The sequence below is a fragment of the Rhinopithecus roxellana genome, chromosome 9, assembly GCF_007565055.1.
Source record: "Rhinopithecus roxellana isolate Shanxi Qingling chromosome 9, ASM756505v1, whole genome shotgun sequence".
Lineage (NCBI taxonomy): Eukaryota > Metazoa > Chordata > Mammalia > Primates > Cercopithecidae > Rhinopithecus > Rhinopithecus roxellana.
In genome coordinates, this window is record NC_044557.1 from 75,155,270 (window position 1) to 75,167,688 (window position 12,419).

A 12,419-nucleotide genomic window follows, 5' to 3' on the forward strand; every position below is an offset into this window, starting at 1 on the left:
AACCTGAGATTAAAGCATACAAAAGATCAAAAGGATAAAATGTTGGTATTGTAGAAGATAAAAACAATTCAACAAACCTTTAAACAGACTAAGAAAAAAAAAACCCAGAATACCCAAATAAATAATATCAGAGACAACAAATGAGACATTACAGTTGATATCACATAAATTCACAGGATCATTGAGAAGACTGTTATGAGCAGCTATGTGTCACTATGTTGAAAAACTAGGATAAATGGATTTTTTTTTTTTTTTAGAGGAAGTTTTGCTCTTGTTGCCCAGGCTAGAGTGCAATGGCACGATCTCAGCTCACTGCAACCTCCGCCTCCCGGGTTCAAGCAATTCTCCTGCCTCAGCTTCCCAAGTAGCTGGTATCACAGGCATGTGCCACCATGTCCTGCTAATTTTGTATTTTTTCAGTACAGATGGGGTTTCCCCATGTTGGTTAAGCTGGTCTTGAACTCCTGACTTGCCTTGGCATCCCAAAGTGCTGGGATTACAGGCATCAGCCACCATGCCCAGCCAAATGTATATATATATTTTATGCATACAAACTGCCAAGATTGAATCATAAAGAAATAGAAAACCTAAATAGACTAATGCAAGTAACGATATATATGCAGTAACAAAACATCTCCCCTCAAAGGGAAACCCAGAACATAATGAGTTCCACTGAATTCTACCAAACATTTGAAAAAGAACTAAACCAATCCTACTCAAACGATTCCCAGAAATGGATGATGAAGGAATACTTACAAACTCAGTCTATGAGGCCAGCATTACTCTGATTCCAAAACCAGGCAAAGGCACAACAAAAAAAGAAAATTACCGGCCAATATCTCTGATGAGCATAGATGTATGCAAAAATCCTCAACAAAGTATTAAACTAAATTCAACAACACATTAAAAAGAACATTCATCATGATCAGGTGGACTTTATCCCAGAGATGCAAGGATGGTTCAACATATGCAAATCAATAAACATGACACATCACATCGACATAATAAAGAACAGAAACCACATTATTATTTCAATCAATGGCCAAAAAATATTTCATAAAATTCAACGACCATTATTTTCAAAAACTCTGAAAAAACTGGATAGAGAAGGAACATACCTCAACATGATAAAGGCCATATATGACAGACAGACTCACACAGCTAGTCTCATACTCAACTGGGATACACTGAAAATCTTTCATCTAAAATCTGAAACAAGGTAAAGATGCCCACTTCTAACACTTTTATTTAACATAGTACTGGAAGTACTAGCCAGAGAAATTAGCCAGAGAAATAAAGGTCATACAAATTGGAAAGGAGGAAGTCAGATTATTCTTGTTTGTAGACAAGATCCTATATTTATAAAACCTTAAAGGTACTATCAAAAATCTACTAGAACTAATAAACAAATTCAATAATGGTGCAGAATACAATATCAACAGACAAAATGTAGTATCATTTCTATGTGCCAACAACAAAATATCTAACAGCAAAATAACTGAAAAAGCAATTCCAATTACAATAGCGTGCGCGTGTACACGCACACACAATAAACACACACACACACAGATCTACGAAGTAATTTTACCAAAGAAGTGAAAGAGTTCTACAATTAAAACTATAAAATGTATGAAAGAAATGGAAAAGTACACAAAAAAATGGAAAGATATTTTATGTTCATGGATTGGAATAATAAATATCATGAAAATAGCCATACTATCCAATTCAATCCACAGATTCCATGCAATCTCCATTAAAATAACAATAACGTTCTTCATAGAAATAGGAAAAGAATCTAAAATTTGTATGCAACCATCAAAGACCTAGAGAAGCCAAAGGAGTCAAAGAACAAAGGTGAGACATGACATTACCTGACTTCAAATTATACTACAAAGCTATGGTAAACCAAAGCAGTAGGATACTCTAACAAAAAAGACACAGAGACCAAAGAAACAGTATAAAATGTCCAGAAATAAAGAAATATATTTACAGACAATTAATTTTTGATGAAGTCACCAAAAACACATTGAGAAAAGTGAGTACAATCTCTTCAATAATTTGTGCAGAGAAAACTAGGTACCTCTGTGCAGAGGAAAAAAACTAGACCCTTTCACCATCTACAAAAATCAAATCAAAGAGGATTAAATACTTAAATGTAAGACCTGGCACTTTGAAACTACTAATAAAGACACATAGTAAATTCTTCAGGACATTAGTATGGGCTAAAATTTCTTGAGTATCACATCAAAAGCACTGGCTACTTAAGTAAAAATGGACAAATGGCCTCACATAAAGCTAAAACGCTTCTGCAAAGCAAAGGAAAAACAAAGTAAACAGACAACCTACAGAATGGGAGAAAACATTTGCAAACTTCAACTTACAGGCAGTTAATAACCATAATATACAAGGAACTCAAATTTTAATAGCCAAAAAACCTGGTTAAAAAAAGCAAAGTATGTATCAAGTAGATATTTCCCAAAACAAGACACACTAATAGCCAAGAGGTATACAAAAACATGCTCAACGTGACTAATTTTCAGAGAAATGCAAATCAAAACAATGAGATAGCATTTTCCTCAGTTAAATAAATATATTAAAAGGATAAATAATAATGAATGCTGGTGAGGATGAGGAAGAAGGGAAGTGCTTGTATGCTAAGAGCAGGAATGTAAATTATTACAGACACTGAAAAACAGTGTGGGGAGATGGCCAATTAGAAGCAGTTGCAGCTTGTGCATCCCACTGAGAACAAAAACAGTGAGATAATCCTGTATCTTCAACTGAGGTGTCTAGGTTCTCTCATTGGAATCGACTAAGAAATTGACACAACCCATGGAGAGTGAGGAAAAGCAGGGTGGAAGAACAGCCCACCCGGTAGCCACATGAGGCAAGGGAAGCTCTCACCCTCAGTCAAGGGAGGTGGTGAGTAATTGTTCTACCCTGCCCAGGAAACCACACTTTTTCCATGAATCTGTGTAACCCATGAATCAGGAGATCCCCTCATAAGTCCATGCCACCCACACCTTGGGTCCCAAGCACAGAGCTGTGCAGAGTCTTGGTGGCCAAGACTCTGGTGGTCCAAGACAGAGGTTGTACCCAGTGGCAGTAGGCTGGAGACTGCATAAGATGACTGAATTCCCAAGGGGAGGGCCATCACCATCACTTTGGCTCCAGTCAGCTATTTTCCCCTGCCAGTGCTGGGGATACTAGGCAGTTTGGACCAGGAGAAATTCCCCACAGTGCAGCACAGAGGCTGTGGCAGTTCATGGCCAGACTGCTTTTTTTCAAGTGGGTCCCATATCTGTCTCTCCCCTACCATGCAGGGCCTCCCTGAGGGAATTTCAACAACTCGGGGCAGCAGTTTATGGACAGAATTCTGATCTCCTTGGGATGGAGCACCTAGGTGGGGAGCAGTAATCACAGTCTCTGCAGTTCAGTGGACGTAGATTTTTCTGCCTGCTGTCTCTGAAGAATCTGGGAAGTCTGGATGAGTGGTGTTCCCCCCAGCACAGTGCACCACCTCCAACAAGGGGCAGACAAACTTCTTCTTTAAGTGTTTGTGCCTCTTTAAGGGTTTGTGCCTTCTTCAATCCTCCTGACTGGGTGAGATCTCCCAACAGGGATTGCCAGATGCCTCAGATAGGAGTGTTCCAGCTTGCATCGAGTCTGCACCCCTCTGGGACAAAGCTCCTAGAATAAGCAGCTGGCAGCCATCTTTGCTGTTCTGCAGTCTCCACTGGCGACAGCTGGAGGTACAGAAGGGACTTAGGCAAATAGGGTCTGGAGTAGACCCCAAGAAAACCACAACAGCCCTATAGAAGTTTTTTTTTTTTTTTTTTTTTTTTTTAAGAAAATCAAACAAAAAGCAACAACACCTCAACAAAAAAGACCCCAAAACCCCATCCAAAGATCAGCAGCCTCAAAGATCAAAGGTAGATAAAGTCACAAAAATGAGAAAGAATCAATGAAAAAATGTTGAAAATTCAAAAAGCTAGAGTATCTCTTCTCCAAATGATTGCAATTCCTCTCCAGTCAGGGCACAAAACTAGGCTAAGGGATGGGTGAACTGACAAAAGTGGGCTTCAAGAGGTGGGCAATAACTAACTTCACTTAACTAAAGAAGTATGTTCTAATCCAATACAAAGAAGCTAAGAACCATGATGAAACATTACAGGAACTGTTAACCAGAATAACCAGTTTCGAGAGGAAAAGAAGTGACCTTGTAGAGGTGAAAAACATAACACAAGAACTTCACAGTGGAACCACAAGCATCAATAGCTGGATAGACCAAGAGAGAGAAAGAATCTGAGCTTTAAGCCTGTCTTGCTGCAATATGACAGGAAGACAAAATTAGAAAAAAGTGCATGAAAAGGAATCAACAAAATGCTGAGAACTATGGGATTATGCAAAAAGACCGAACTTATAACTTATTGGGATACCTGAAAGAGACAGTGAGAATGGAATCAAGTTGAAAAACATACTTCAGAATATCATCCAGGAGAACTTCCTCAACCTAGCAAGAGAGGCCAACATTCAGATTCAGGAAATCCAGAGGACCCCAGTAAGATCATCCATGACAAGATTAACCCCAAGACACACAATCATCAGACTCTCCAAGGTCAAAATAAAGGTAAAAATGTTAACAGCAGCCAAAAAAAAAAAAAAAAAGGCCAGATTACCTACAAAGGGAAGTCCCTTAGACTAACAACAGACTAACAACAGATATTTAAGTGGAAACTTCACAGGCCAGAAGAGACTGGGGGTCATTATTCAACATCCTTAAAGGAAAGAATTTCCAATCCAGAATTTCTTATTTGCCAAACTAAGTTTCATAAGTGAAGGAGAAATAAAATCCTTTTCAGACAAGCAAATGCTGGAGAATTCAGCAGGCCTGCCTTGCAAGAGCTCCTGAATGAAACATTAAATATGGAAAGGAAAAACTGTTACTAGTCACTACAAAAACACACCAAAATCAAAATCTAATGACATTATGAAGCAACTACATTAACCAGCTACCATCATGATGACAGGATTGAATTCACACATAACAGTATTAACTCTAAATGTAAATAGGCCAAATTCTCCAATTAAAAGAAACAGAATGACAAGATGGATAAAGAGTCAAGACCCATTGGTGTACCATATTCAAGAGACCCATTTCATATGAAAAGACACACACAGGCTCAAAATAAAGGATGATAGAGGAAAATTTACCAAGCAAATGGAGTGCAGAAACAAGCAGTGGTGGCAATCCTAGTTGCTGACAAAAGAGACTTTAAACCAAGAAAGGTCAAAAAAGGCAAAGAAGGGCATTACATAAAGGTAAAAATTAAATTAAACAAGAAGAGCTAACTATCCTAAATATATATGCATCCAATACAGTAGCACCCAGGTTCATGAAACAAATTCTTAGAGACCTACTAAGACACTTAGACTCTCATACAATAACAGTGGGAGACTTTAACACCCCATTGTCAGTATTAGACAGATTATTGTGACAGAAAATCAACAAAGAAATTCAGAACTTGAACTCAGCTCTAGATCAAGTGAACCTGATAGATATTTACAGAACTCTCTAACCCAAAATAACAGAATATACATTATTCTTGGTGTTATGTTGTACTTACTCTAAATTTGATCACATAATTGGAAGTATAACACTCCTCAACAAATGCAGAAGAACTAAAGTCTTAACAAACAACCTGTCAGACCATGGAACAATTAAATTAAAACTCAAGATTGAGGAACTCACTCAAAATGAAACCACTACATGGAAATTGAACAACCTGCTCCTGAATGACTCCTGGGTAAATAATGAAATTAAGGTAGAAATCAATAAATTCTTTGAAACTAATGAGAACAAAAATACAATGTACCACAATCATTGGGATGCAGCTAAAGCAGAAGGAGTGTTAAGAGGGAAATTTGTAGCACTGAATGCTACAGCTAGAAAACATGAAACAGCTAGAAAGATCTCAAATTGACACCCTAACATCACAACTAAAAGAATCAGAGAATCAAAAGCAAACAAACCCCAAAGCTAGCAGAAGACAAGAAATAATCAATATCAGAGCAGAACTGAAAGATAGAGACACACACAGAAAAAAAACCTTCAAAAAATCAATGAATCCAGGAGTTGATTCTTTATGAAAAAATTAATAAAATAGATAGTCTGCTAGGTAGACTAATAAAGAAGAAAAGAAAGAAGAATCAAATAGACACAATTAACAATGATAAATGTGATATCATCACTGATCCTATAGAAATACAAACAACCATCAGAAAATACTATAAACACCTCTAGTGAAAATAAACTAGAAAATCTAGAAGAAATGGATAAATTCCTGGACACATGCACCCCCCCTAGACTGAACCAGAAGAAGATAAATCCCTGAATAGACCAATAAAGAGTTCTGAAGCTGAGACAGTAATAAATAGCCTACCAAACCAAACCAAACCAAACAAACAAACAAACACAAAAACCTAGGACCCAGGACCAGATGAATTTACAGTCAAATTTTACTACAGGTACAAAGAGGAGCTGGTACCACTTCTTCAGAAACTGTTGTAAACTTTGGGGGAAAAAAAGGACTCCTCCCTAACTCAATTTATGTGGCCAGCATCATCCTGATACCAAAACCTGGCAGAGATACAACTAGAAAAGAAAACTTCAGGCCACTATTTCTGATAAACATTGAAGCAAAAATCTTCAATAAAATACTGGCAAAATGAATCCAGCATCACATCAAAAAGCGTATCCAACACAATCGAGTCAGCTTCAACCCCAGGATGCAAGGCTGGTTCAACATGCACAAATTGATAAATACAATTTATCACATAAACAGAAAGAAAGACAAAAACAATGTGATTACCTCATTAGACATAGAAAAGGCCTTCGATAAAACTTCAACATCTCTTTATGCTAAAAACTCTCAATAAACTGGGTATTGAAGGAACGTGCCTCAAAATTATACAAGCCATTTATGACAAGTCCACAATCAATATCATACTGAATGGCCAAAAGCTGGAAGCATTCCCCTTGAAAATTGGCACAAGACAAGGATGCCCTCTCTTACCATTCGTATTCAACATAGTACCAGAAGTTCTGAACAGAGCAATCAGGCAAGAGAAATAAATAAAGTTTATTCAAACAGGAAGAGAGGAAATCAATTTGTCTCTCTTTGCAGATGACATGACCCTATATCTAGAAAACTCCATCATCTCAGCCGGAAAGCTTCTTAAGTTGAGTAGTAACTTCAGCAAAGTCTCAGGATACAAAATCAATGCAGAAAAATAACAAGCATTTATATACTAACAACAGATAAGCAGAGAGACAAATCATGAATGAACTCCTATTCACCATAGCTACATAGAGAATAAAATATCTAGGGATATAGCTAACAAAGGGAGTGAAGGACTTCTTCAAGGAGAAGTACAAACCACTGCTCAAGGAAATCAGAGAGGGCACAAACAAGTGGAAAAACATTTCATGCTCATGGATAGAATCAATATCATGAAAATGGCCACACTGCCCAAAGCAATTTATAGATTCAATGCTATTCCCATTAAACTACCATTGACATTCTTAACAGAATTAGAAAACAAAAAAATTTAAACTTATATGAAACCAAAGAAGAACCTGAATAGCCTAGACAATCCTAAGCAAAAAGAACACAGCTGGAGACATCATGCTACCCAATTTAAAACTAGACTACAAGGCTACAGTAATCAAAAGAGCATGGTCCTGGTACAAGAACAGACACATAGACCAATGAAATAGAATAGAGTACCCAGAAATAAGACCACAAATCTACAACCATCTGATCTTTGACAAACCTAAAAAAAAAAAAAAATGGGGAAAGGATTTTCTATTTAGTAACTGGTACTGAGATAACTGGCTAGCCATATGCAGAAAATTGAAACTGACTCCTTCCTTACACCATATACAAAAATTAACTTAAGATGGATTAAATACTTAAATTGTAAAACTCAAAACTTTAAAAACCCTAAAAGAAAATCTAGGCAATACCATTTAGGACATAGGCACAGGCAAAGATTTTATGATAAAAATGTCAAAAGCAATTACAACAAAAGCAAAAATTGATAAGTGAAATCTAATTAAACTAAAGAACTTCTGCACAGAAAAAGAAACTATCATCAGGGTGAACAGACAACCTACAGAATGGGAGAACAATTTGCAATCTATCCATCTGACAAAGTCTAATATTCAGAGTCTACAAGGAACTTAAACAAATTTACAAGAAAAAAAATTAAAAAGTGGGCAATGGATGGAAACAGGCATTTTTCAAAGAAGAAATTTATGCAGCTAACAAACATGTGAAGAAAAGGTCACCATCATTGATCATTACAGAAATGCAATCAAAACCACAATGAGATATCATCTCTCACCAGCCAGAACGGCAATTTTGAAAAGTCAAGAAACAAAAAATGCTAGTAAGGCTGCAGAGAAATAGGAACTCCTTTAACTCGTTTACACTGTTGGTGGAAACGTACATTATTTCAACCATTGAGGAAGTCAATGTCATAATTCCTCAAAGACCTAGAACCAGCGATACCATTTGACCCAGCAGTCCCATTACTGGGTATATACCCAAAGGAATATACATCAGTCTATATGAAGATACATGCACACACATGTTCATTGCAGCACTATTCACAATAGCAAAGACGTGGAATCCACCCAAATGACCATCAGTGATAGACCAGATAAGGAAAATGTGGTATATATACACCATGAAATACAATTCAGCCATAAAGAGTAATGAGATCATGTTGTTTGCAGGGACATTGATGGAGCTGGAAGCCATTATCTTCAGCAAATGAATGCAGGAATAGAAAACCAAACACCACATGTTCTCACTCATAAGTGGGACCTAAACAATGAGAACACATGGACACAGGGAGGGGAACAACACACACTTTGGTCTGCTGGAGGGTGGTGTGAGGGCAGAGAGAGCATCAGGAAAAATAGCTCATGCATACTGAGCATAGTACCTAGGTGATGGGTTGATAGGTGCAGCAGACCATCATGACACACGTTTACCTAAGTATCAAACCTGCACATCTGGCATGTGTACCCTGGAACTTAAAACAAAATAAAGGAGAAGAAAAACAATATGGAGGTTCCTAAAAAAAAAAAACAAAAACTAAAAATAGAGTTACCATATGATCCAGCAGTCCAATGCTGGGTATGTACCCAAAAGAAAGCAAAGCAAATTAGTATATTGAAGAGATAGCTGCACTTCTTTGTTCATTGCAGCATATTCACAGTAGCCAAGATATAGAATCAACCTAATTATCCATCAACAGATGAATGGATTAAAAAATGTAGTACCTGCACACAATTAAATATTATTCAGCCATTTAAAACAATAAAATCCTGTCATGTGCAACAACATAGATGGAACGGGAAGACATTATAATTGAAATAGGCAGAAAAAGACACATATTGCATGTTCTCACTCATATGTAGGAAAACAAAACATTGATCTCATTGAGACAGAAGATATAATGTTGGTTACCACAGGCTGGAAAGTGTAGTGTGGCAGGCGATAAACATGAGCTTGTTAATGAGTAGAAAAATATCACTACATAGAAGGAATAAGATCTAATATTTGGTAGCACAATAGGGTGACCATAGTTAAAAATCATTTATTATGCACTTCAAAATAACTAGAAGAGTGGATTGGATGTTGCCAACACAAAGAAATAATAAATGATTAAGATGATGGATATTCCAATTACTACGACTTAATCATTAAACATTGTATGTTTGTATTAAAATATCACATGTTCCCCATAAATTTGCACAATTAGTATATATCCATAACAAGAAAAAATTAAAAATAATTAAAATTTAAGAAATAAAAAGAAGAGTAAGAAGGAGAATCAAAACTTCTCAATTTACTTCACATGAGAGACCTCATTGTCTTTTTCACTGTCAGTTTAGTTGTATCCTACATACCATCTCTTACAATATTATATATCTAGGTTTCCGATAAATTCAGAGGAATATTTTATCTGAAGCATTCAAATGTGACTACGTAACAACATGGAATTAGAAAGACGTCTTAAACTCTGTCAAAAAGAAAAATAAAACAAAAATAAATAACCGAAAACAAAAATATTCATTTGTTCTTTATGTAGAGAGAAAAAGCTTTACATGGCACAAAAGTATGCTTCAACAAACTGACCTTATTGAAGGAAATAATAGAACCTAGTTTTCGCAAAGTTAACTGATAATTTTCAACGTACTTCAGTTTCAATCATCATGCTCATTTAGGTCTTGAATTTCTAAAATTTTAGGATTTGCTAATTTTTAAGGACTCTTATATTCTAAATTGTATATAAGGACAGATCATTTTAGAAGTGTTATTTGTCTGAAATGTATGCATATTATCTCAAATATGTATATCTTCCTGAATGTTGTTCAATAATTATTTGTTTTTCATGAAATCTACCTCTTTCCTTCTGAGACACCCTGCATTAATCGTGCCTGCAAAACTCCTTTTTCTTTCCAGTTTTATGTCAAGTAGCATCTGCTCTGAGAAATTGGTATTCTCCACCTAAACACTATAATTTGTCAGATGTCCCTCCTGTTTGATCTAACTTTGTAATCCCAAAACTCTTTATGTTTATCTTTATTATGACAAATTGTATACTGTGCTTTAAATATTGATTTTTTTTTTTGACTGTGTCAAGCACACCGCTGTAACATTTTAAAGGGCAAAAATGGGGCCTTAAACTTTTGTTTTTCATCACTTCAAAATCACCTGCTTAAAACATGGCAGGCATTTGATACTGCTTGCTCACTTAGACACATAAATGAAACGTAGATGTTTGCATAATGCTTTCTAAGATTACCATTTTTTTGGTTTCTGCTGTAGAAGTATTTTAAAGTAATTGCTCTGCCTTTAAATAACACATGTCCAATTTGGAATTATCAGTTTGTTTCTCTGCACTGAAAACTATTTTTTATGAAAAGATTTCAAACACACTTAGAATCTTAAAAATGTATTTCATTCATCTCATGTATTATTTTTTAACACAAACATATTTTAAATTTGCCATCAATTTTATTCTTCCAATGTTCAAGAACAAATAGAAGCCATCAAATGTTTATACCCTTGTTATTCCAATTTTTTTTGGTTGTTCTCCTTAAGCACTAAGCTTGCTTCTATTTAATCTATTGTGGGTAATTAAACCATATCATTTTCCTTTGTACAGATATAACTAAACAGTTATACAATCCCACACTGTAATTGAAAATCATTTAAATCCTATTAATTGATGAATGCATTCATCATTCATTTGAGGTGATGTGGTGAGTCTTCAGAGATAACACCACAGGACAAAACTTATAGAAAATTCATTATGATCACATAGATTGTGCATCGTCCACACATTCCTTATCTATAGTACTTCCTATCAGTGGGGACTTTGCATACTATCTGTATAAGTCAGTGCTGGCACAGAATCAGACAGGCACAGTGCCCTCTCTAAGAAAATAAAACACTAGTAATCCTACCCAAATATATATAGTATCCTGCTCAATTATTAGAAGGAGATTATGACCAATATAAGCACTATCTATATTGAGGAAATATGAATTCTTGATTACTTTTATGACACATAAAGCATAATCACCATTAATTTAATGATTACCAACATAGGCAAAAAGAAGCAAAAGCAATAAACGTATACAATTCTAGGCTTCTGGTGCTTCTTGAATGCTTGTTTATGCAGACTTGTTACCTCTTTTGTGAAATGGCAGCCAAAAAGACTCTGGGACTATGGCTGATGAAAAACTCAAGGAAAGATTCAAGACCAAGAACAATGATGGTATTAATTTGAGGGTGGCAGGGCATGATGGTTGTGTAGTGCAGTTTAAGATGAAGATGAAGAGGTATACACCACTTAGTAAACTAATAAAAGCCTACTGTGAACGACAGGGCTTGTCAACGAGGCAAATCAGATTCCAGTTTTACAGGCAGCCAATCAATGAAACAGACACATCTGCACATTTAGAAATGGGGTATGAAGATACAACTGATGTGTTCTAGCAGTAGACAGGAGGGATCTGCGAAAAAGGAAAGCAGTCAGGGAAGGTGCATCTCATCTTCACTCCAGAACAATGTCCTTAACAGACCAAGATTACATTCTCAATTAGTAAACTGCAGTTTGGTTCCATCACATCCTGACTACTATGATACACCTTTTTTTTTTCCCTTTTCCTTTTTCTGGACAGGATCTTACTCTGTCGCCGAAGCTGGAGTGCAGTGATGTGATCATGGTTTACTTCAGCCTTGACCTCCCATACTCAAGCAATCCTTCCAACTCAGCCACCACATTAGCTGGGGCTATAGGCAGGTGCCGCCATGCCCAGCTATTATTAAAAA

General features: G+C 36.2%; 1 pseudogene; it reads left to right on the plus strand.

The window, feature by feature from the left end:
• Positions 1-11,813: 11,813 nt before the first annotated feature.
• Positions 11,814-12,083, plus strand: LOC104668272 (annotated as a pseudogene).
• Positions 12,084-12,419: the final 336 nt, after the last annotated feature.